Source organism: Ambystoma mexicanum, chromosome 9, assembly GCF_040938575.1.
Source record: "Ambystoma mexicanum isolate Mex_15411 chromosome 9, UKY_AmexF1_1, whole genome shotgun sequence".
NCBI classification, from domain to species: domain Eukaryota; kingdom Metazoa; phylum Chordata; class Amphibia; order Caudata; family Ambystomatidae; genus Ambystoma; species Ambystoma mexicanum.
In genome coordinates, this window is record NC_090931.1 from 718,788,632 (window position 1) to 718,816,258 (window position 27,627).

At 40.4% G+C, this 27,627-nt stretch overlaps 1 non-coding gene across 1 annotated transcript; it reads left to right on the forward strand.

Moving 5' to 3' along the window:
• Positions 1-7,685: 7,685 nt before the first annotated feature.
• On the forward strand, positions 7,686-7,792 carry LOC138490562 (U6 spliceosomal RNA). The gene has a single exon (XR_011275508.1). It is a non-coding gene; the product is annotated as a U6 spliceosomal RNA (small nuclear RNA).
• Positions 7,793-27,627: the final 19,835 nt, after the last annotated feature.

Below are 27,627 nucleotides of genomic sequence, written 5' to 3' on the forward strand. Positions count from 1 at the left end.
GTGCCAAGAGCAGGATAGTACCTTGGAATGAAGAATCAGTTGCTTTTGGATGATTCCAGCGGTGAGGCGACAGCAGACCCAGTCACAGATTTCTCAGTCTTGGCAACAGAAGAAAGCGACTTTGGTGGATCTGGTGACAGTTCTCGTGCAGACGCCCCAGCAAAGGATCTTCATGGTTCTGGCTTGTTGGCGCCTTTTACAGGCTTGGAGGGAAGATGGTTGTCATGCCGGAAGACTCTTCTCCTTTTCTTGGTCCTCATCTTGTCTAAGGGGACTTTGGGGGTCTGGCTCGAGTCACTCCAGGCTTGAAATAAAGGATGCCCGCAAAGTCCAGTTTCGGGCGGCAATGCACAGCACTGTGGCACATGACCCTGTGTATTGGTGAATAGCAGGCCATGGAAGTCGCAGCTCTTCCAAGAGTGACACAAAATGTAGTTTATCTTAGGACTAGTTAGGCCCACCAGTCTAAGGGAAGAAGTCGTCATCTTCAGATCTTTCCTGTCACTTAGAAGTTGAGGTCGGACAGCAGCTTTTACTCATCAGGCTATGGTGGTCTTTGAAAGTTGCTGGCGGCATCTTTCTTTGGGTTTCTTCTTCTTAAACATTGTCTGTTCCAGTGGTCAATTTTGAGTTTCTGCTCCACGATCTCAGAATGTATGCAGGAACACTGGTTGAGCCCATCAATCTTGTCCCATGCACCATTCAAATGTGGGGATGGCTGTCCTATTGGGACAGCCAGCCTCCCAGTCTGAACTGGTTTTACTCAGTCACTCTGCAGGACAAAGGGCAGGGGAGTTTTGGTCAGCTTCCCCCACTTCCTGTCCGGCCAGTCACTCAAAGACCCTCTGCAGGCTTTCCAAGGTAAGCCCAGCAAAGACAAAGGGACCAGAGTATCCACCCCCACCCAGTTAGCCATCTTGTCAAGACTTTAAAAAGTACAGCCACCATTTTGGTCAAATGGTGACCCTTGTATCCCCTACCACAGCCGCAATGGCAGCCTGTGATACAAGTTCAAAAAAAGTAATGTAAAGGGTAAACTGCTACAAGCCTGAAAGTAAGGACTTGTCACTGTAAATTGCAGAGGCAAGAAAAGAGATACGTTGGATCCCTCAGCAGTCCACACAAGGTGGAGTGTGCTTAGCTGGAAAAAGAAAACACAAGTAGGATACAAAGTATCCCCTGCCTTGATAGCTGCCTGTTCACCCAAGTAAAATAAAGAAACAGTAACATGCAACCGCTAGGAGCTACCAGCAACACTGCAGAGAAAGTGCTGTGTGCTGCTTTAGTAAAATGCCAGAGAAGTTGGAGAAAAGTATGACTCCAAAAGAAAATACCAAAATGAGGTCAAAAGTTTTCCCACGGTCAGAGTAAAAGAATGAGTGATTATGGAAAAGGTTCCCACTCAGGAGAATCAGTAAAACATCTAGAGCCCAGCAACAAGTCCTTGGGGACTCACAGGTAGAGATAATTTCACACAAAGTGAAATCTACTCTTTCAATATCTTAGACCACTCATGCCTCCCTTATACAGGCCCTGTATTGCTGGTCCATGTGGACAGGACAGGGTATAGAATAGGAAATTGCTAGTCAGATGTAACTTGGCACCCCTCAGAGGAATGTATACTAGTAGTCTGTAGTCAGACGTCTGCTTTATGTTGTGTTGGGGTTTGTATGGTTAACTTGTCAAAGGGAACAGACTTCAGACGAGAGTTGCCCACTGATTTATTATTATTATTATTATTATTATTATTATTATTATTATTTAGTGCAGACCACCTTCGAGAAGCAACAGAGCGCTTTACACGGGTATGCAACAATACAGACACATAACTGAGTGCTTTTCAGAGGTATACAATACTACAGATGCTTAAGGGAGCACTTTTCAGAGGTAACAACTGAACAGATATACAGCAGGGGGTGGAATACAGAGGGACACAGCGGAGGGGTACAGCTGTACAGGGTGGCCGGGAGGAGAGAGGTGGGCAGCATCTAACGAGTTAGGTGGCATGATGGGCAATTTGATGGCCACGGTGTTGAGGTGGAGAGATTCCTTGAAGAGGTGTGTCTTGAGTTCTTTTTTGATATGGAGATGTTAACCTCCTGCAGAGAGCCTGTTACCACGTTGGTTACTTGTAAAGTGCTTGCACCTTTTCAGATGGGTGATTTCTGTCTACTTAAGATGTGAGAGTTCAATAGGCCCTGATTAACATGCCAAGCATTGACGGATGTACTCAACACCACACTATAAGAAATAATCTAAACCAAGACATTTATGCACCTTTTGTACCATTCCTCCTATCATACTGCACTTCTTAAAGGGCCCTGTTTTGAAGATTACTGTATATGTATTTGTTGCTCATTGCAAAGTATGAGCTATTTCACCTGCTGTACTTACTCCTTTTATTGTACTGAAAAACGTCTAAAATCATAGACCCAGAATTTGCACCAAGCTGAAGGAACATGTCTGCACTCAGTATTCTATTCATGAAATAAAGCAATGAGTTGTAAGTCTAGTGTGTTCCTCACCCGGTTTGATATTTACTATAACACCAAGGGTAAAGCGCAAGGATTAGACACAGGGATGAGCAAATTCTGTGGAGTGCTGTCGGCTACTCAACTGTATACTCTAGGCGGTGGTAGCACATGCCAATCCTCCCTATATTTTTGTTACTTTCTCCCTCATACTCATGCCAATACAAGGGAATGGGGAAATTCAGTTCGACCTATTTATGTCTTAAAATCCCTCTTCTACCTAATCTAATTCATTGCATGCATGGCGGTGCTGCTTCTGTATGGGACATCCACCATTTTTTTTGATGTTTACATGATTCTGAACACTGGCATGCACTTTAACTTTCCAACAGACATGCGTGCACATATTGACTCCCTAATTAAGGGAGATGAAAAGTAAACTGTGTCTCCCCTCAAATATCAGCTGTTCTCTCTTCGTGGAATTCAAGCTACAAACTGAGTCGCATTGCTTGCTTAGCAAGCTCTCGGTTGAAAATGGTAGACTGTCTTATGAGACAGATTTGCTCTTACCATGAAATGAAGGGAGGGGAAGTTCTGAACTGTGCTTATGTCCAGTGTTTATCTAATGTACATTACAGTAAGACAGGACTCACAACTCATTTATATTTAAGTACAGTGCCAAATCACTTCAATGGGATCAGCTGAAAAAACTTCTCACCTGATGGGGTAAATAGGCAGGCTTATATTTTGTACAGTGTTGTTTGTGATGTCATCTTTGATGTCCTGGGTGTCAGTGTTAGCAGTGCACACTGGTGGCGCGAGTTATGGTTGCTAGCGGATAGGCTCACTAGTATGGAAGTAATCATACGTATCGATAGTGATCACTAACCCCCTGAGCTGTATTATGAGTCTTGAGAAAAAGAGTAGCAGAAACCCAGTATGACCCTTTCTCTATAGCTGAAGTGAAAGATGCCATTTAAAGCCTTGGAGGGGGGAAGGCCCCGGACTGGATGGTCTGCCAATTGATCTATTTCAAGATGAAACTAGTGCATGGGCCCCCCTGTTAAAACAGGAATTTGATTATGTGGCCACATCAGGGAATGTACCACAATCCTGGTGCTGTGCTAATATTGTGCCAACTGTTAAAAAGGGGTACTATAGAAAACTGGGCAGCTATAGACCTATTTCGCTTTTGGATGCCCCCAGAAAATAATCGATGCTAAAGTGTTAACAACACGCTTACAATTGTGGGCCACCGAGAATCGAATCATATACTAAACCATCTGCTAGATCGGTTTCATCCGGGCATTAGCCGTGTGGACCAATGTCTCAGACTGAAGACAGAATGCAATCTGGACTAAATATATCAAAGTGCAGCACTTTAGGATTGATGCGGTCATCATGGACCTTCGCGCGGCATTCAATAGTGTTTTCTGTGATAAACTATGGGCTATACTGAGAGACAAGGGTATTTCAGAATCACTCCTGTTTAACTAAACATCCAGTACCTGTACCGCAACAATAGAAAATCTGTAAGGTTGGTATTGGACAGGGAGACCAACCATCACTTTGCAAAAGATAGAGGGGTACACCAGAGGTGTGTGCTGGCCCCCCTTTTATTCTGTTTGTATATAAATGCCATTGAACCCTTATGGTCCTTTTAATAGAGGTAGCACATCGTACAATGAAGGGGATGCAGAATAACTCTTACACCAAATGATAAGGCTGACTCACGAAGTTGGAAAAATGTTTCTGTTTTATTTTCAATTGTCTAAAACAGGGAGTTGCAATGGATATCAACAGGCATCGCAGAGCACAGTCTCTCAAAGCATTTCATAAAAAAAACATCACTTTTATAGTAAAAACTCAGCATACTACATGGCAAAATAATCATACTACATGGCAAAGTAAGAAAACCTATGTGAGATTGTGCTTGGTTCAAAGGGAATATCTAAGTATACTTTCTTTAAGGGATTGGATTGTGATTGGGTCCCTACAGACAGGTGGACAACGTATGCCCACCCCTAGTGCAAGTCATCTTCAATACATATTAAGTACATAGCATATCATTGGTTCTCAAACTATAAGGCCCTCTACAATTGGTTGTCGCGCTTGTACCCTTCTGGAATATTCGATTCACTAGCAGCACGTAAGCTTGTACCCCAGGCGCTGGTAGGTGGACGTGACCATGCCTCCCCACCCAATTAGCTCACCATCACTCATTGCTCATGCCATCTGCCTCTAACAAGGGATGCCTCCGTGTCTTCCATGCACTGTTCTTTAAGTCCTGATAACCAGTGTTGGCTGCTTCAGCCTTTGACACCAGGCCAGACAGCCTTTCTTGGTCAACATTCGAGATTCAGCTTATTTCTTTTCTGCAACACATGCAGAGCTATCAATCCTCCTTTCTCCACGGGTTTGAGGTTTTTAAAATTGTGACATTGAATATCCAGATTCTATATAACGGCGGCACCGCCTGCAGTCTGCTCACTACGATTACTTAGTCCACTTGCGTTACAGCATCTGTACAGTTATAAAATGGCTTGCATTTTTTGCAGTGCTTCTTCACACAGGCAATCTTCATTCCGCATATGAAAGTCTTCTCGTTCTTTACTTCGCCATCAGATTCTATAAGGTCTATGCATTCTTTTCTTCACCCACTCTTCTCAGTGCGTCACGCTCATTTCTTGTGACTACATACTTCTTCGGGATCTCCTTCAGGAGACCGTCATCTTTATGGGGAAATATCATATACGGTCTTCTCAGTGGATACCTTATCTCAAAGGCTCTTTGTGGAACAGGCATCATTACTGGCTTTGCGCATGTTACAATTTCCGGTTTCCAACTTATAGGCAAAATTGGGGCAGGACTTCCTGTAGAGGCATTTGGCTCCTCCTCTACACTATCATAGAGGAACTTCTGGTTGCCGGTCTTGATACATGTAAGTTAGGGCTGGACAGGTTCCCAGTACTCCTTTATGCTGATGATGCCAAATTGCTATCTACATCCCCGATGGGACTGAGACCTAGTTCGAAAATGCTCATAGAGAAATGCCAGGAACTTCCTATGTCACTAAGTCTTGAAAAACCAAAGGTGTTGGTATTCGGCAGAAAGAAGCAGGTAATGATTAAGCTGCAGGTGTTGGTGGACAACTATTTGTTAGAACAGGTGCCTTACTATGATTACTTGGGAATACGATCCTGGGAGGATCTGACATAGACAGCCCATCTTGTCAATGCCACAGCAACACTGGAGAAATACAATGGGGGAGTCAGCTGCTTTTTCAATAAGCTTGGAAGGGGTGCAGTTTCCCCTGCCATTCAATTGTTCCAAGAACAAGGCAGAGCAGCCACAAGTTACTGGGCAGAATTGTGGGGCCATTGCCCCTTAACCGAGCTATGTGTAGCAGACAGTAATTTTCTGCAGAGCCTACTAATGCAACCAAAGAGAGCCACAATGGCAAGCCTGAGATGGGAATGTAGACTTAAGCGAATAAATAAAGTAATTGCCACTAAGCCCCTGCTGTATTGGATTAGACTGTGGATTGCCCCTGAGCTTGTTAAATACAAGGAGTCACTGAGCTGCCTGAAAAATGTTTCTGGAGCTGGCTCACTAGTATGGCTTTGATTTGTTAGAAAAGGGGAGAACGCAGAGCGCAAAAGCTAAAGATAACATTAAGTGCCATGAGACAATTCTAAGTAAAATGCTAAAAGGGTGTGTACTGTGCTGAAAACGGGAGCACCCTATATAATGGTAAAGCAGGCTGCAGGATTTGAAATGTATTTAGCACGTGTTAGCCCTGCATACGCCTGAATGCTGTACATTCAGCTGCGTACAAATACCCTTAGGGTAGCTGAGTTTACATCAAGTTGGACAGATGTTCAGGAGAAGCACTGCAGGATCTGTGGCTATTCAGAGAAATCAACAAAGCACTGTTTCTTGTTTTGCCCAGGATATGCTTGATTGAGAAGGTATTATCTATTGCCAGTGTATCGACTAAAGGACATTACAACAAACCAGCTGGCTGTAACCTTCTGAAAAAATACCCCGGATGTGAAGTTGATCTATTTTATTGCAAAATATGTCCACATTGCATGCCTATACAGGGCAAAATTTAACAGATATAGACATTTGGGAATCCTATGAATTTTACTGTGTATTGTTGATAGGAACTGTAATTGCCAGTGGTCGAAGTGGGCGGGAGCGGTTAGGAGCGTCGCTCCTCTACTTTACATTTTTAGGTTTTACTGCTCCTATACTTTTATTTTAAAAAGAAACCATCCTGGAATGGTTTGGTTTTAAAATAAAAGTGTAGGAAGAAGTTGAAACTTGCATTTCAGTGTGCTGCACTGTACGCTCTCTCCAACAGTAGGTTTGTTTCAGGGTTTGAATTGCACATGGGAGGGTGAGTGGCAATGGGGTGTGTGGGGAGCGGGGACAGACCAGCAGGGAACATAGTTCCACTACTTCTTTTCATACACTTCGACCACTGGTAATTGCTTGCTATTGCTTTTTATGATGCTATGTCAAGATGCTTTTATAGTATTTATACCGAATAAAGCTATGTACAACACGTAACTGGTGAAATTCTGGTGGTTTTCAATGGTCCTTGTAACCATAACGTCCCTTTGACAACATAATTTCATAGATTTTTATCAGAGCAACTTAACCATAATGGCCCTTCAACAAAGTTTTTCACTGAATTGCATAGGTTTTTATTAGTGCAACTTAACCCTAAAGTCCTTTTAACCAAGTATTTTCAATTCAGTTCATAGGTTTTTACCAGTGCACCCTTAATTTGCTACAAGTTCCTTATATCATACTCAGCCCCAATCTAGCAGCTGTACAGTCTGTGGACATTGTGGTAGTCCGTGCACAGAAGTAGCATTCACAAATCCCAGACGAACAGGGGAGAACAGAAAATGTTCTACCCATCCCCCAACAAACACGTATACATAAAACAACATTACTTATATTTACTGCACCCTAATATACCTTTTTGTACAAATCATCACTTCAAAATGTACAAATAATGTTTTCATTTATTACACAATATAATGGAATGCACCAAGCACAAACCAAAACTGTACATCTCATATTATCATTTCAATACAACTCTTCATACAAACTTTATGGGTGTATACTCTTCAAACTCACATACACCATGTGGTATTCCAAAACAATCTCTCACCAAATATTAAGTAGGCTGTATTTGTGCTCGCTTCGGCAGCACATATACTAAAATTGGAACGATACAGAGAAGATTAGCATGGCCCCTGCGCAAGGATGACACGCAAATTCGTGAAGCGTTCCATAAAGAGAAAAAAAAAAAAAAAAAAAAAAGTAGACTGTATTTATTTCTCTATTATTACCATGGGTAAATATAAGGGAAACTGTAAATATCATAGGTCTTCCAGGTAAAATATTTGAGAATTAAATAATGGACCTAGATATAAATGAGGATAGTGACAAACTTTCACAATTACAAAACCATTCTTGTAATAGAAAAATATGTATGTTTTAATATTGTCACATGTAATTTTCAGGTTCTGGAGTCACAACATATTTACATAACATAAATTCTTTGACATCATATTCTCTTCTTTCATACTTTCATTCATACACACAATAAACAATGTTTTTCTCTTTCACAAAGTAAAGTGAGACTTAAGTCGTCACAAACGAACATAAAACAGTATCAGTATTATTTCTTCTGTATCTTAATACACATTTAGATGTTCATAGAGTAGTTATAATTCCTCTCTTTTGTGTTCAAGAGAGAGGAATTATAACTACTCTGACTTAAGTCTTACTTTACTTTGTGAAAGAGAAAACATTTTATTTTGTGTATGAATGAAAGTATCACAGAAGAGAATATGATGGCAAAGAATTTATGTTATGTAAATATGTTCTGACTCCAGGACCTGAAAATTACATGTGACAATATAAAAAAATATAAAATATATATTTTTCTATTACAAGAATGGTTTTGTAATTGTGAAAGTTTGTCGCTAGACTCAATTATATCTAGGTCCATTATTTAATTCTCTATTATTACCATTCATTATATAAATATTTATTATAAGGAAAAAAGCACTATTTTTTATTTTAACCGAAATGGCAAACACACTTGACTGGTTGGAAGAACACTTCTCAAAAGAAGACATGAGTGATGACATCTCTAATAGTCAGCAATACATCTTTCAATATAAACAAATAAGGTAATTTATACAGAGCTCAGTGAAATAATAATGGGCATCATTACAAGTCCGGCTGTAACCGAGGCAGTAAAACCTGATTCTTCAAGGTAACCATATTCTCACCAAATCGGAGGGTTTCTGCCCATTTCATTCTTCGAACTCCATACCACAAAAGTTCATCAAATCCAAGATTTTCAGACAATCCACAGTGCTCAAAATACACCTTCAGCCAATGGATCCACAAGTCTCCCACAATCCAGACAGTCTGCTTCCTCAAAGCCATAGCCATAGCCATCTTCACTGCATAAAAAAAATAACTCTTGCGACTGAGTCTTCCTGCACAGAAAACCTGATTTGTTGATACCCCAATGTCTGTAGACATCCACAACTGCCCGTGGTCACCACAGTCCCCTTTCCATGTGAGGCATCCTCAAAAAACCTCTATGGCACGATCAGTGTCCACGGATATCCGCAGACATCCTGGCCAATTGAAGGGCGGGGGAGGGTTTACACTCAATTTAAACAATGTATTCTACAATGGTGGCTCTCAAAAGAACCTTTTTTTTGTTTTTTTGTTTTCATTTTTATTTCCTCTGATTTCTAACTCTGATTTCCAACATTCAAAAGAAACATTGAATTCCCAACATTATTTAAATCCACTCCATTGCTCTGAAAAGTATTGACACCATCCAACATGATATTTGTATTTGGAGAAGATGCCATGACTAAGCCATTAAAAAAGCACATATTGCTTCATTCACAAGGAGCCTAGCTTCTTCCATTTGTACACAGAACACATTTGGACATCTCCATATTTCCCTTGGATTTACTTCAGAAATAATAATCTTTGCATATGGAAATTGTTCTATAAGCTACGGAACATATCCTTTAATGCAACCTGCAAAGATACTGGAGTAACATAGCCAAACTATTTCCTTTGCAATGCACAATAATAATATCTGGACATTGGAATGGAGCCATACTCTAACAAAAAGGTAATAAACTCTACCATTTTAGCACAGAAATTGTATACCACCAGATTTCCACTCCTTACAATCCAATGTCAGCATACATTCCACAAGATTCAGTATATCCTTTCAAACAACTCATTCAACAATCTTCCACCATCCACACATTCAACGTCTTCCTAGCAATAGCCACAGTCATCTTCCCTGTGCACAGCACACAAAACACCTAGTATCCTGTCTTTCTGTGAACCACAACAAGAACACTTAATTGGCTAACCCCACAGCTGCTTTCCATGCCAGGCATCCTTAGAAAAAACAGATGTGGCACGTGCTCTCTGCAGACTACCGCAATGTCTGCGGATGCCATAGCACAGGGCAGCCCTTTTACCCTTTTTACTTTTATGTTTGTAACACTCCATCATTGAATGCTTTCAGACTATCACACATCCATCCACCAATCACATCTAAAAACTATACATGTAACCCTGTCATCTCAGTTCAACACTTCAGATGTACTCCTAAACTCCCAGAGTACATGTCTACATTTACAACCACCTGTATCAAAAACTACTGTAAAAATCTCCAAGATTTCTATTTGCAGATTCAACAACATCTGCATCTAATAAGACAAAGTATAGGTATGGTTATATTTTTTAAAGTATTTGTTCAACTCTTGTACAAATGTATATATAGAGGGTTCCTGTTGCTTACCCTCTAAAAAGCTTCTCAATAAGCATATTCTCTTTTTTAACCACTCCAGTAAATGCCACGCATTGCAGCATTGAGCACCTGCTCACATCAAGTGGCAGTGACTTATAATGCTGTTTGTTTAAAAATGTTTTAGAAGCATGTTCATGAAATTTTTTTAAAAAAATAGATGTGTGATTCTATAGCAGCACTGTATGTAAAAAAATACAAATTACAAAAGAAAGGAACAACAAATAGAACATTGTTGTGGACCATGTTTATGTGGCACTTGGTGTGTGCCAGTTTAATATCTTGGCAGTGCATGTATACTTGCCAACATGACCCATTCCAAACTATAGCTGCTTATCAAGTCTCTGTTTCTTTCTTTGCATTCTCTGACTTGTAATACCACTTCTCCCATTACACCACTCAGACTACACATACCACCCAGAATGCCCAAAAATAAATAATCAGGCATGGACTGAAATTTTCGAAAGTATGAAATGTATATGAACAAATGAATAGAAAATGCTGCGTGTTCACACATATTTAATTTTAGGAACGAACATGTTCACAAAAGTTAAGAAATGCATATATACATTTACAGCAGCACTATTTCTAACTTCTTTGTAGAACAAGCAAAAAGTAGATGCAAAAAATGTGTGCAACATTTTTCAGTGGCACGTAGTGTGTGGAGGTTTTATATCTTGACAGTACATGCATACTTGCTAACATGACCCATTCCAATCTGTCCATGCTTATCCAGTCCTAGTTTCTTCTATGCATTCTGGGACTTGGAGTACACATTTACTAATGAAAAAGTCCAACTACAACTCCCAGAATGCAATGCGAAAAACCAAGACTTCATAAACACCTACAAAGTGCAGTGGACTGCCAACATATTAAACTTCCACACACCAATTGCCACTTAAAAATGTGCTACAAATCTTTTCCATCTGCTTTTCTTCTCTTTTACAGAAAGTATATATGCAGTGCAGCTATAAATGCACATCTGCATTTTTTACTTTCATGAAAATGCTCCTAAAAAGATAAATGTTTAAACAATCAGCATTTTCCATTTTTCATTACATATAAATCTCACACTTTCTAACTTCACTCATTACATCCCTTACACTTCCACCATTCTCCACCTGCTCACACATGTGTATACCACCAACATAACTATATACAACACTTCACCTTACATATAAAATACTATTCTTTATGAACCTCTACTATAAAACACCAAACACTGCTGCATTAACAATCCACCATTGCATTACCACTAGGCCACAGTTTCATTTTCTTCAAAAACACTGCAACATATTACAAAAACATTACACCACAAACACAGCACTTCTTCTATTACAATAAGCAGCACAAAAATAATCTAGATATGCACCTTTTTCTGACACTCATGTTTGCCCTGTTCCTTCTAATAGGACAAACAGCACTACACATACTCCAATTGCTTTAACAACATAGTTAAAACACATTCATACACCACCCATAACACAACTTTATTCGCTCATTTTGCCAACAGCTCCTGGTACCTTCATAAATAACAACCTTACTTACTAAAAGTACTTCACCATTACCACAAATACCCTCTAACTTTATTTTACAATTACAGGAAATAAGAAGGTTGCCAAAGACAGCTAACAAAAAAAAACACTCTTCACATCCTACGAAGTAAGTACGTAAACATAGCTTGTATATATTTTATTTGTAACAATTTTCTTTCACTATATATTAGCCTCGAGTATTATTTTCAAATTAACATTTACTTCACTCATACTCATTATATTGCAACATCCACACTCTTTGTATTCCCATATAAACACCACTATTCCAACCACCGTTTTCCTCAAAACATCATAATGTCTCTACTTATTCAATCACTCTACCACTCCACTACTCACTACCCTACGCCCATCACACCTACACACACACACATGTTCTTTCAACCTTCCCAACTACACCTATCATCCAACTACACAATCACACAGCAATCTCTTCATCTCTACAATCACCCCGCGCACCCATCCACAATTCATGCACATTCATTCCACAACTTTCAAACCCAAACTTTATTTTTCCCCAACAGACAAACAGAATGCTTACTAAGAAGCAACTCTGTAGAAAACTAAGAAGAAATAGAGCACATAAGAATGAAAGCAAGCCACATATTCATCCACCTTTAGAACAATGTATGGAAAACATTAAAGCAATGTAGTAACCTCACTCAACAAAATTAAACCAGCGACCACTAAAAATAAATGACAGCCCCTCTTCAAAAAAAATTGAAAGGTAAAGCAAGATGTACAAACAAAAGCAGATCTACTAATGAACCTAACCCTATATATACCAATGTTAACATAGCCACAGCATTCCAAAAAATTAAAATATTCCTCCATAGAGTTCTTCACAATCTGATGAAGACAGCTGAACAGTCACGATCTACCCTTAAAAACTACCACAAAGACTAATCCTTGAAGCTCTTATTGACAGTGCATTTCTACTCAAGAGAAAGTTGTTTATATTAATTTTAAACAGAATGAACAACTAAGTAAATTAATCAATACATTAAAAAAAGTACTTTTAAACATGTGCAATGTCAATATAGATACCTTTCGAAACTTATTTGAAACTGAATGGATTCACACAAGCAGCACAGAACCATATTTCAATGAAGAGGATTATAACCAAGAACAAAACAACCCATTTGCCATAGACGGTAATGGCAAAGTGTATGAAATAGTAGGCGACACCTTTGTGGCAAAATAAACCATTATAGAGAAAATGTTCCCAACAAACTTTCAACCAAATATTCCTTTCACTCAAACAAACCGTACAGTATATACATGTGCATTGAAGCTCGACTAGATAAAGACACTCTTGAGGGCAGTCAACCTTTCCTTACAGGAAGCCAAGAACCATGTGGAGAACCACTCATTCTAAATGAAGCAGAAACAGCCGTGACTGAGCTAGAAAATGCCATGTACGAAACTACACAATCTGAAGAAGACTTGTCAATACTAAAATCACACCTAAATGATGAACATCTCACCATTTATCTGGAAGTCACTGAAGAAATTGAACATGGTTTTAAACATGAAACTGAAATTTGTAGCTGTAAAATTGATAACTTCTGTTCCTGTATGAAAGTTGTGAATCTGGTTCTGGTAAAACATTCTTAATTGAAATAACCAGCAAATGTCTACAAGATGTAACCAACTACAACCTTTCAACGGTTGTAACAGCCCCACCAGGTTTAGCTGCCAACAACATAGGAGGTGTAACTTTACACTGACTACTGCACCTCCCAGTTGAACACCAAAACAAATTAGAATACTACAAATTATAAGCAGAAGCTACTACTGAAGTATGCAGAATTGTGAAACAAAAAAGGTGTTCCTGGTAGATGAAGTAAGCATGGTTCCATCCGCCTGTTAGCTTTAATTATTTTCAGAATGCAGGACATCCTAAAAACTGACTACAAATAACAGTCTGCAGACCTCACCGATGCTAACATTTTAAAAAGCATCTGGACTGGTCTGCTTACTAAAGATACAAGATCCATCTTTAATAGTATAGGTGAAGCACATCTGCTCCTGATGTCATGGAACAATTAACTCAAGAAAATATAAAATGCATGTCCTTAATGCCAACCCATGTACGCTGTAGTCAATTCAACAACAAAATGTTAAAAAAGAAATGCAACCCATAGTGCATATCAGCTCGATAGGAAAACTAGAAGTGCACAGCATGACACTCCCTATATTTCAACAAGTAGCAGCATGAATTAGTAGCTTTATAAAATATATCTCCAACACATCTGAATTAGAAATAGTATTTATTCATTGTCTAAATGGCAGAGTAATTCTAAAACATATCCTTGACATAGAACAAGGTTTAGTCAATGCAGTCATTGGTACAGTTATTGACTTCCAAATTATATCCACATGACAACAACTTTCAGTTTGACAACAACCACTTTGACAACCTATGTTATACAAATTGGCCTCACAATATCATGATTCCTTCTTTTCAAAGACATATATGTACACAGAGAACAATTCTCTCTATCTCTTGCATACGCTGTCACTGATGACAAATAACAAGTTCACGCATTGATTGACATTGGCAGAATAGTCTTTAAAGAAGGTATGAGTTACATGGGTCTTTCATGTCTATGTACACTCGAAAGTCTATTCCTAGTCAAATTTGATGCACACAATGTCAATGCTGACCTTCCCTGCACCCTAGACTACAACAGGCTATGTGCACTGTAAACCCCATCCAGAAATGTACACTGTACCTCAAAAAAGAAAATCTTTAAAAAGAACAGTCATTCAAACCAAACCTACAGCACATCTCCCAACACTACAGCTAACAAAACAATAACCAACTGCTTCTGCATCAAATAATACAACCACAAAACCTTCTAATGCAAACACCACTGCACATCCACCAGAAGATACAAAGACAAATGTCTCCTCTACAAAAACAACTGCAGGCATCAAATGACAGAGACACAACTCTCTGTTCCATTTAAATTCAGCAACACAACTGGAGTAAATTGCTATGTAAATTTAACAATCAATCTCCTCTTCCAATTACCACCAATTGTTCACAACATTTACTTACATGGCCCGGACCAGATTTGTTTGCAAATACTTGACTTTCATAGAAATACCACAAATATTCCTGACAGCACAAGTGTCTCAGGTATAAGGCAAGCATTTCACTACTGTGCAGGAATGGTAAACCTTACCATAAACTCCCAGGAAGATCCACAAGAAGTACTGGAAACCAAAATCATCCCTATGAATAAAATCTTCCAGATGTCATACATGTGGAAACATACATGCACTCTCTGCAACTATGTTTCACAAGAGCACATAACTAATGAATGATTTGTAAATGTATCCATACCAATTTGTGAATCGATTACATTTCACCAGCTTCTGCAGAATGCAAATCATTACATGTTTTGCCCTTTTTGCAATTCAGACAATCGTTCAACCATACAAATAAATGCCCATAGCCAATATGTGATACTAATGCTTCTAAGGTAAAATTCAGATGGTACCAAAAATAACTGTAATCTCACTAGCTTTACACAGAGCCAAGTATCTCTTGGCAAGAAAACCTTCAAAACAATAGGTATAATATACCACACTTGTGCCACAACCACTTCAGGACGCTATACTGCATATGTCAAAAAAAGAAGTGTTGGTTTGGCAAAACATAGGTTGCCAGCAAATCTAACACATTCCTACTTAATATTCCTGCAACACACATTTACTAACTAAACTGTAGTACAATAAACAGTTAGAATATATTAACTGGTATCTAACTACATCCATAATTATACAATAGTACTTTTAAACGTGGAGACAGTTCGAAAACTCCAACAGGTATCAAACTACTTCAAAAATTATCTTCATTGCAATACACTTTAAATACGCCATTACAGTTCGCGTTACTGCAAAACCTCTTGTAAAGTCTAAAATAGTTAGAATACGCCAACAGGTATGTAAATACTTTAAACATTTCCTTAATTATGAAACGTTTCACACAAACATGCTATTACACTTACACTCATATAATTGTAATAGGTTTGTTTAACAATCCTTTATATATTTTATTTCACAATGAACCCATGATTATTTGATGTCCATACAACAACAGTGTACCACACACTAATGTTGTACCAAACAAAGTACATAGAATGTAATGTTTATGAGGGTCAAACAAGTTAATGTATATGTAAAATGGTATGCAATTATTTTTCACAGAAAAAGAACCAGAGATTCTAGCTTTATTACACAGTGTAACTAAGGAACCATACCATGTTTAAACAAATACATTTTCCATAAGCAATATCCTCAATTATACTGCAATCATAAATGTCATATATACTTCAATTATAGAATTGAACCATATAACAAATACTGTATACTCCCACTACATTACCTATTAGTACTATACACATATTACTATAGTGTGTGTGGCCACTGGCCAGAACCACAACAATAGAATTGCACCATATAACAATTACACACAATACACCTTCTAATAACAAAGCTCACCCTGAACCCCCTGCAATTGAAATTATGTCAGCGGACTCCAAAATTGACAGCAGACTCTGCAACACCTGCAACACCTGCATGCCGTTTTTCCACCTATGAAAACAGCTCCATGTCAACTTTATTCCACTCCCCCACCCTTTCCAGACCCTCTTTTGGCCACCAAATAACCCAAATGTGTTTTCCAGACGTGTTCCCCACTGCATTCTCTGCAGACAACAGCTGGTGTCCGCGGATCCAACATGGAGACTGTTCCGAAAAATATGACACACCTTACAGTATTCAGCATCCAATCAGTGGACACGTATGATGTCTGCAGATATCACCCCCCTCATCCCCGATTGGCCCAGACATGTCTGTGGAACCCGAGTCATGAAGTGTGTCCGTGGACTGGACCCAGATATCACACTTTTTTGTTTACCTACTTTTTTAAAAGAAACTACTGAACTGATTTGAACCAACATTACAAAAACACACTTTTGGATCAAGCCGCTGCTCCTAGAGCAAATTTGGTGAAAATCCATCCAGGGATCTGGGCTGTAGGAGCAAGCAAAACATGTTTTCCATTGTGTCTATGAGGATTTACACACATTTTGGGACCCCCCCTATATCTTTGCCCCCCTGAACGAAAACACTCCAAACTTTGCAGAATCGTTGCAAGGGTGCCATATATCTTTTATGCAAAGTTTGGTGAGGATTCATCCAGGGGGGGCACTACTTCAGGCCATGTAATTGTAATATATATATATATATATATATATATATATATATATATATATATATATATATATATATATATATATATATATATATTCATAGACAAAGCTTTGCTAAAGGGACGTTATGCTTAAGTTGTACTAAAAAAAAAACTATGACATGTAGTGAAACAACTTAGTTAAAGGGACGTTATGGTTAAGTTGCACTAATAACAACCTATGAAATTCAGTGAAAACATGTTGTTAAAGGGACATTATGGTTACAAGTCAAAAACAAAACCCCCATAGATTTGACAGTTATTGTAAGCTAAACAACCATAACTCGTACCACCACCTTGCACGGCTAAGACTAATACCCAGGACATCAAATATGACATTACAAATGCCATTGATGACAACATTGATGACATCACATATCTAGAACACTTTAGGTGCTATACATTTAGACATGTACCTTCTCATATGTTCTTAAGCCACTACACCTCTGCAGTCCCCTGCCTCTTGTACTTGCCCAGAGCCGGGCTTTCCAGGCTGCACTTTCTCAGAGCATTGCTGCCTTGATTGCACTACCCCCCTTGTCACACCTAGAAACACTTGTGTACAGGCACGTTATAACATATGATATCACCCCTCACTCACTTTTAGTTTTGAAATGTAACTGGAGACTCGTGCTCCAGAGGGGCTGCACCTGGGATACACGTGCTTTACTCTGGAGTTCCACACCAATAGTAACTTCCCCCTCTCCCCACTGATGGCTGACAATGAAAACTGCAGTAGAGATGGATGCTGGCTGGCTCTACACTAGAGATACCAGAATGTCTTGCTGGTACAACACTGGCATTTACCAGAGTGATTCAGCTCTATAGAACTGAACCCAATTGGCCTCCCTGATGATTGCTGAGGCATGAAAATGCACTAGGAGGAGAAGATCTTTGGACTGTTGAGCAGATTGCAGCTGGGAACCAGAGCTGCACCCCTGCCACCGCTCACCTTTAATTTAGATATAGATATACAACAACAAACTGTTTACAATGACTTTACATTTTGAGAACTGATACACTGATCTGAAAAGAACACGGAATAAACATACACATTAATTAATAATTCATAAAATAAACAAAAACAAAATACAATCCGGTTAGTAGTGTCTTTTATAAAGTGTGTCAAAAAGACAGTGGTGGAGCAGATCAAAACATGGTTCACAGTTAATTGTGGGGTTCTCCGAGCTGATTGAGAGGCTCACCCAAATCAAAGCTTAATTCATTGAAATGAACACCAGGCAACTGTTAACCTCAGGTTCACCAGTGTTGCAATGAAAAAAAGGTCCCTTTAGCACCTATGTACTTTAAAGGGTTTGTATGACACTCTCTGCTGCACCTCACAATGCACCCCTCTGTGCCATGAACAGAGTATGTAAGAGTAGCCCCCCCTTATATATCACAGAGCCAACTAGTAGTGAAATGGGACACATCTTTTGGAAGGCCTTGCCTTTTCTTGTTCCTCAATTGCCCGTGATTCCGACCATTTACTTTTTGCCAAAGGTGCATAAATCCTTGTATTTCCACACTTTAAAACATATCAATGAAATCCCATCGGAACCAGGCATGACTTTGGCTACTTTAGATGTGGTTTCATTACATACCTCCATATGTCATAATTTTAGAATATCATATTGTAGGCGTTTTTTAGCACAAGATCTCTTAATTATTTGAGTCACTCAGAAATTATTTTGGATATTCTTTTATTTTATTTGACACACAATGCATTTTTGTTTAATGGTTCTTCCTATCATCAAGTGAGGGGAACAACAATGGGGGCTACATTTGCCCAGAGTATGCTAACTGCGCCATGGGGTGGTTGTAAAGGAATATAGTTTGGTCTAAAAGAAAGGGAAATTCACTGAGAAAGTGGTTTGATGGCCAAGGTTCATTGATGACCTTTTCATCATTTTAAAAAGGTGATAAAAAATGAATGGTTGGAATTTGTTCAAATTTTAAATACCAACAAAGTGAACCTACGCCCTACAGAAACACACACTGAATATAAAATTGTGTTTCTAGTTGTTGAAGTCTGCATGACCACTGAAGAAGTTAGCACCTCAGTGCATTGTAAACCAACTGGTCCCAATGTCCTACCACTGGCAAGTAGTAGTCATCCAATGACATGCATCGAAAGTATCCCATATGGAGAAATCATACGGTTGAGGCGCAATTGCTCCAACTTGGTAGATTTTGATGCAGAATGTTGCAAAACTGCTCATACATGTCTATTGCGAGCATACCCCAAGATGAACATTAAAAGAGCATTTCAAAAAGCGAGAGCTTTGGATAGGGATGCTTTGCTCAAAAAGACCAAAGGTATTGATTCTGAAATAGACACAGAAATTGGACTCATTTTGACAAACGGATCAGAATCATTGAAAATTCAACAAATTATAAACACTTGCATGTCCTAAAGACAGATACCTATTTAGGTCAGGTGTTATCACAGCAGAACAGTATTGTTACTTTTCAGAAATCCATGTCAATTAAGGACACACTTGTGTCTAGTTTTTTGCCCACTCTGAAAGTACCAGTTAGCATTTGACTGGCGGGTCGTGTCCAGGGTTTTACAAATGTTGCAGATGTAAAGTTTGCCAGTATGCAACTCCTCAGTCTAGTTTCAAACACCCTGTTCTGATTACATTTTTTAGAAAAAAATAACATGCAGAACAGAATTTGTGGTTTATAGGTTAGTCCATATAAAAAATGGTACGTGTTAAGTACCATTTGCAAATTGAAAATAAGAATTTTACAGCATATAGAGCCATAAAACATGGTGATTTTTCTTACCCTGTAGCCAAAATTATTTTGGATGTCAGGGAGGTAAAGTGGATGGCTTTTCATTTTTTGGGGCCATCCATGTACCAAAACATTTAAAGGGGTTGTTCACTCAAAACCTTTATGGTTCAATAAGAAGGGCCACGATGAAAAATATATATAGAACATTTTTTTTGTAAAGTTCCTCTGTACAATTTGTGAGAAATGAGCCTCAGTCTGGATTTTTTAGCAATACGGGGCATCCATTTTGTGAAATGAAGCATGCTCCTCTGTTCATGTTAAGCTCTGCCCTCGCAGCACTAATTAAGCAAAATCCCCCATCTCAGTGACTCTAACCATGGTTGCATGTTCTAGAACTGCCCGAGCGAGCAAATCCTTATGGCTGTCGGTTTACTGCCAGAATCAACTGACGTTTTCACTACTCTCCCATTTACCAGAGCTCTCTCTTATATAAAATCAATTGAGGATCGGCATATACATATGCTAAAGGTTTCTAGATCTTCTTCTTCTTCTTCTTCTTCTTCTTCTTCTTCTTCTTCTTCTTCTTCTTCTTCTTCTTCTTCTTCTTCTTCTTCTTCTTCTTCTTCTTCTTCTTCTTCTTCTTCTTCCCATTCTTCTCCTCTTAGGCATAATATTTCCATAGGTTCCTCCTTTTGATTTTTAGGACAATGCTTGGCTAAATGACATATCGCCCTACATGAGGAGCAGATGGGTGGTGATAGATTAGTCCCTTTGGGGTCTTCTCTTCTTAATTCTTCCTTAATCCTAGTATTGGGTCTTTTTATTTCTACCTTTTCTTTTGAGGTCCACTCTCGGGTGTTGGCAAATCCTCCTTGTTCTAATGTCAAATTTTGAGAGCGGTAGGTTGTTTTTTAAAAATCTTTTCTATGTTCATTTCTATGTAAGAAATGGCAATGTTTTACTGCATCAGAATGATTTTGAGCAGTTCTATAGCCATGCTAAGGGTGTGCCGAATTTAATTGTAATTCCAAGGTGATAATTTCTACTAACTCCTCCAGAGTTGTATTGCCAACCCACAGGGAGATTGTGTTTTTGTTCCCCTACTTCCAGGGGGGTCTCACCGGGGTTCAATTTGATGGACCTTAGTTTTTGTCTGTAAAATAACTGCTTTGGCCTACTCTTTTAAGGAGTCCTTTCTTGGTAGATATGATAGAAGCTCCCAAGGTTAGATTAAGCAAGTTTTCTCCCCATCCCAGTTGTTCAGCTAATTATTTGAAATTCAAAAATACATGTCCTATGTCCTCTCCTTCCTGGTAGCTTTGTAATATCCCTTGAGGTAGTAGGGGACTGACTTGCAATTCGACTAACCTCATCAAATTTACTTGAAGGGGAGCCTCAGCCTGCATCTGTTGGGCAGCCAGTTGTTCTAGGACTGCTTCAATATCAGTCATGTTTTCAGAAGGGGTAAGGGTTCCCTCTGTCGGGTTCTCAGACTCAGAGAAGAAAAGTGTCTCAATCTCTTCAGAGAAGGTTTCAAAGTCGTCTGACCCTTCTGAACTTGCTTTCTATAAAGGGGGTTTGACACTGAAAGCAAAAGCTTTGGGAAATAGTGGATTTAAGGCGCTAGGTCTAATAAATATATGGGAGGGTCATTTTTAATATTATTTGGTCCCACTTTGTATTTGATAATGGGCTATCGATAGGGTGTCTAATAGTACTTATGTTTTGAAAAAGAAATCCTGTTGACTAACTGGGATTTGAAGTTGGGAGAATAAGGTCTCCTTAATGGTGGATATTAAAGGTAACTAAATCAGCTCTCCTCTCCACGTTAGATACCATGGAATAAGGTGGTCTTTGTAGGCAGGATGACACACTCTGGCTTGGGTACTTAGTACAATAAACATTTCCAAAACGCGGATTGAGGCCCGCTTGGCCTTCCATGTTAAAGCCTCTTGTTCAAACCTCCAAATAGGGTTTCAACGCAAAGTTCACGTAGGTCCCCTCTGTTGGGATCAGGCCGCTTCAAACACAAAGTTTACATAGGTCCACTCTGTTGGGCTTGGACATCTTCAAACATAAAGTTCATGTATGTCCCCCTCTGTCGGGCTCAGACTTCTTCAGCACAACGTTCAAAAAAACTTGCAAAGGGGCTCCCTTCCCCAAGCGTATTGCACTTTAGGTCTCCCTTAGCCAGGCTCAGACCACTTTTGGGTGTCAAAGATTTTCAAATGTGCGTGGCTTTCTTTGCTGACCTCCGGAGGACCTCTTCAACTTGTAGTTCCAGATTCATCTTCCACTTTCCCATTCTCTAGGAGATAATTCTGCTTACTTTTGCACTTCATTTGATTTATCGTTACACACAATGCACCTTTCACAGAGACTTTAGACTGGGCTACATCCTTTCACCGTACCACTCCATTACTTTGTAGCGCTGATTCCACAGGTGTCTTTTTACTTCAAAGTTCATCCACATGTGTGAAGTCTCCATTTGCAATATAATTTTGCCACTTTAAACTTTCTTTAATACACTCCGGTCTCTCATGTCACTTGCCAACTCACCGGCTGCATGCGTTTCTTTCTTGGTTCTATGTTATCCAATTCACAAGTCAAGGTTAGAACCGCAGGTTTGGCCTTGCCTCCCCAACTCTGCCGTTCACCTGGGAGGGTCACTGCCATACTTGAAACACAATGCGGTCTTCACTTGTGGGATCTGGCCTTTTGCACAAGTCTGTTGGGGGCTGTAAGAGGCAACAACCTCCAGTGGGGAACACTTGGGGTTTTTGACTCGCTGCTTTTGTCCCCTGATCCGTCACTCTCCTCCACCAGGTTTGCCTTCACTCTGGAAGTCCTGCTCATATTCATGTTCCGCCTTGCTCAGAGTGTGTCTTTAGGTGTTGCCTTTTATCTGTGTGTGGAGAGCTAATTGGTATCAGGTGTATCCACTTGAATTCAAGTGCCTGACTTCACCTGTCCCAGTTAATGGGACATGTCCAGTACTATGTACGATAATTTGTCTTGTCAATCTCAGTCACCCTCTTTCTCAGCCCAGTGTTTGTGTTAAAGGTCGGGGTGTTGGGATCTTGGAGTATCCTACATAATAGTATTGGTTAGGTGAACAAAAAATGGGGGAATACTGCGTCTCACCATTGGCTGCCTCGCCTCCACACCCAAAGACCCCTGACACAGGTGATCTTCCCACACTGACGCACCCCTAGGAACTGGATCCAAATGTGTTGGCTGTGTCCTGGCCACCTGGATGACAAGTCCTTGAGTACTAGTGGGTGAGACACTCTTTGGTTTCCCACATAACACACACATTTATAGTCACTGAGGAACTCTCTTGCCTACAATGCATTCTATGACGTAGTATTAAAAAAAAGATAATTCTAAGAATATTTTATTTGCAATCTTTCAGGATACTTGTACTTGTTCTGGCCACAAAAAGACAGTTCACTGAATTACAGCCATGGACTTTTCAACGGAAGCAGAACATGTTCAGTTCTGCCACAAAACAATTATGCACTTAGTTATAGACACTGCATCCATTCCCATGTATAAAAAAGATTTTAAATCTTTGTGTTTGAAACTTCACAATCAACAGATATCTGGTCAGACCACAAAAGGTTGCCACACTAGCCTGAAGCAACTGAATGTAATCTCTTTGCTGCCACTGCCTCGAATCAATTATGGGATGATCTTCTCCTCAATCCACCAAAAGGAATATTCAGATTGTCACTGATTTAATACGGATCACCTTGACGGCTGTAAAATCATGTTTGTAAAATTGAAGGTCACCCAGAATGCATCAGTAATTATTCTCATCCTATATACACCCCCCAATAGTATGCCACAGTTTGGGAAACACTTTTTTGTACCCCTTAATGATAGTACTAAATCCAAATCAAGTATTGATGCTTGGCGATTTTAAACTTTCGGCTGAGGATAAACAGCATACACATGCATCATTACTACTGGTAGCCCTTGGAGCCATTGGCTGCACCCAATCAGTTAGGGAGCAAACACACAAAGATGGGCACACACTAGAATGGGTATTGAGTCAAAACCTTACTATCTCCTCTATCTCCACACTGCTTTGCCCATGGTCAGACCATGTAATACTCAAGTTCTCACTTCTCTTACCTTCAAAACACTACCCTTCCCTCCTGTCTTGCCTCCTACCACTTCTATCTCTCATTTCCCTTCTATCACAGACGAGGATATCTCTCTTTTGATGATCAGTCCTCATCCTATTGCTGCACCAATGGACCCTATCCCAACTTCCCTCATTTCTAAATTCTACCCTTCTCTCAAATCTTATCTTACATCTTTTTTTAATATTTGCCTTCTAAGCTCAGATTTCCGCTGTTTCTTGAAACATGCCTCTATCATTCCTATTTCAAAAAAACCTTCTGATGGCCATTGTCTTTTGTCCTATTTCTCTCCTCCCTCATCGTCTAAACTACATGAATGCCTTGTCTATTCCCAAGTTTCCTCATTTGTGTCAATAGCTCAAACCCCCTTCATTTTCTATCTGGTTTCCTTCCCATTCATTCAATGGTAACTGCACTTGTGTCAGTCCTAAACTCATTGCTTATGGAATGTCATTCTAAGCACTCTTCCATTCTGATTCTACTAGACCTTTCTGCTACCTTTTACACTGTTGATCACTCACTCTTACTAGCCTCTCCCCCACCTTTGGTCTTTCTGGTTCTGTCCTTTCCTGGTTCACATCCTATTTGTCCAAGCGGGCAATCTCTTTCTCATGGGGTGGGACAATTTCAGACCCCTATTCTCTTGCTCATGGTGTCCCACAAGGATTGGTTCTTGGACCTTTCCTATTTTCTCTCTATACTTCTCCTCTAGGTAAAGTTATTTATTTCTATAGGCTATTACATCATTTCTATGCCGACAGCACTCAAATCTTCCTTTCTTTCTCTTCCTTCTCAGCTGACATACATATTCGGCTGTCCTCATGCTTATTGGCTATCAAATCCTGGATGTCTTCCCATTATCTTACACTTAGCAATACGAAAACTGAAGTACCCTTTTTCCCTTCTATTACCATCCCCCTACCTCCCTCATCCATGTCATTCCCCCCCTTCTCAGCTCCCCATCGCATATACTGCCCGCAATCTGGCACTCTACTTTGACTTTGCTCTATCCTTTAAATATCACATTTCAATCTCCACTTGTGCCTGTTGTTATCAGTAATTCAATATTCGCAAAGTTTGCTCTTTCCTGACTTTTGATGCAAACTAACTCTTGAGTGCGTGGGAGTGTTCCTTGTGTTCGTAATTCTTGGTTCTTGGCCGCTGACCTGCTGTGCAGTAACTTTTCTACCTCCAATGGAACACAGGGTTGATAAACCCACCTCCAGACGCGGAGCGTTTTGGAGTGCGTGTGAGTGTTCCCTGTGCTCCAAGTGGGACAGTGTAGGGAAGGAATTATGGAATCTATCGCATCGCTTGCATCTGGTGCCGTGCGATACCAAGGAACAGCTGTCAGCTCGGAGAGCATGAGAGGCGGAGCCCTACTGACTCGAGAGCATTCCAAGTCTGCTGTAGTGAAGACCGGGCTTCCATCTCTTACACAAGTAAGTGAAGTGCTGCATGCTTTACATCTTCACTGCAATTAGAGGGAGTGTGTGCCAGCCCATTATTAAAACTTTGCTTGTCTGAACAGAGCGAGCGTGCCACTTCCCTCCATATGAAAATGGACCAGATACCTTCTTGTTTAGAACTGCTGGGCTCTATGGTTCTACTAGGGGGCCTTGCGAGCCATAGCACCATTGAATTGGAAGCAATGGAATCAACGAGAGGAAATAAATGGGATCATTGGCACTGTCATTGGCACTGTGCGAACCTGGGGTGTCACAAGGGTTGTCACGAGGACCCTAAGTCTACGGAAACAACATCTCACCTTGAAGCTTATGAGCCCTTAGAGGGGCTACTAGAAAAGATGCAAACCGAGGAACCGGTGGGGGCTGCCTCCTGTGTGCCCTCCCTGAAGGTTTTAACGTGGCGCCTGGTCACGAAAAAACAAAAGAGAATCCAGGCAAGGAATAAGGTCAACAACCTACAAACTTGTAACCTAATAATTAATTGTTTAACGTTGGTTGAGGAAAGACACGAACATTTCCATCCCAATTCTAAACTGACTTGTGTAAACGAAAACACTGACTTTGGAGACAAGCCTCCCATCGTTAGTTTCCTTGGGCGCTAGTGCCCCGTACACCATTATGGGAATCCCTGAACTCTGGAAGAAATCTGAACAGCGGAATTCCTTAATGGTCGCCGACCAGTTGCTGAAGAATTTGAAAGAAATTAACGCCTCAATGGCAGCTAATTAAAATGTTAAACAGCTGGAAGGGAAGTGTCAAGCAGTTGGAACCAGCAGTGTACGATGGAGCCAGAACCTTCCTCTATCGGGGACAGATGAAGAGGCTGAATTTGAAACAGCCGTTTCCGGGTGCAAAATTTGTAGAGAGTGTGGAAACAAAATGGCAGCTTCCCCAAGCCTCTCGGGCTCAGAGATATTCTCTGACACACTGGGCCTCATTCCGAGTATGGCGGTAAGGGATAGCGGCCACCGCTAACGAGAGCGGTGGCGGTAATCCCTTACCGCCATACTCCGAGTTCCCTTAGCGCCATGGTGCTTTTAACACCTGCTTTTAGCAGGCGTTAAATACCATGGCGCTAAGGGACCTTGATGTTAATTACGCCACCGTAATTTACGGTGGCGTAATTGACGCCTTCCCCACTCCCATTATGCCCTATGGGGCAAGAATGGGAATGGGGAAGGGTAAATGGGGATTGGGGAATTACCGCCCCGCCAACCTTGGAATGGGGCGGTAATTCCGCCAACCACCAAGGCGCTGCCGGTCCGGGTACGGCGTCAACCAAGGCGTTAATAGCGCCATTGGTTAGCGCCGTACTCGGAATGAGGCCCACTCTCAGTGCTGCTTACTGCTTTGGGATCATCAGTTGCAGTATCAGCGAGGGTTTCTGCTTCTTCTGTAACATGTGGCACAGGGTGAGGAAGTTTGTTGATGTGTGAAGCGTTGATCCAATTCTTTCGGCCAGCTACCTGCACCGCTGTTTGGGTGACCAACAGGACCTGGAATGGCCCACGCCAGCGAGGCGCGAGGCAGGAATTGGCTCAAATGATTTAATGAGCACCCAGCTCCCCGGTCGTATGCCGTGGCCTGGTCCTTCGTACCGCACAGGTAAGGCCTCTTGTTCCTGGTGGTAAATCAAATACAGGTTTTTAGTCAATTGGCTACAATAATCTGAAAGTAGTACATTTTCAATATTTCTCAAATTTCGACATTTTGGAATATTCCAGATATTGGCAGGTCTCCTCATTACCACCTCAAATGGAGAGAGCTCAGTCTTAGTTTGAGGGGTTGTACGCATAGCTAGTAACACGATCGGTAAGGCGTCGGCCATTTTAGTTTGGTGCCGGCACACGTCTTAGCAAGCTTGTTCTTGATGATACCATTGTGTCTTTCTACTAGTCTGGCGCTCTGAGCATGTCTGGCCGAATTGAATTGTTTGTCAATTCGTAACGCTGTACATATCTGTAGGATTACAGCGGTGACAAAGTGTGGACCATTGTCCGACCAGATAACTCTCTGCAAACAGAACCGGGGAAAGTACTCCTTTAACATGGTTTTCGCAGTGGTCATGGCTGTAGCATCTTTAACAGGGA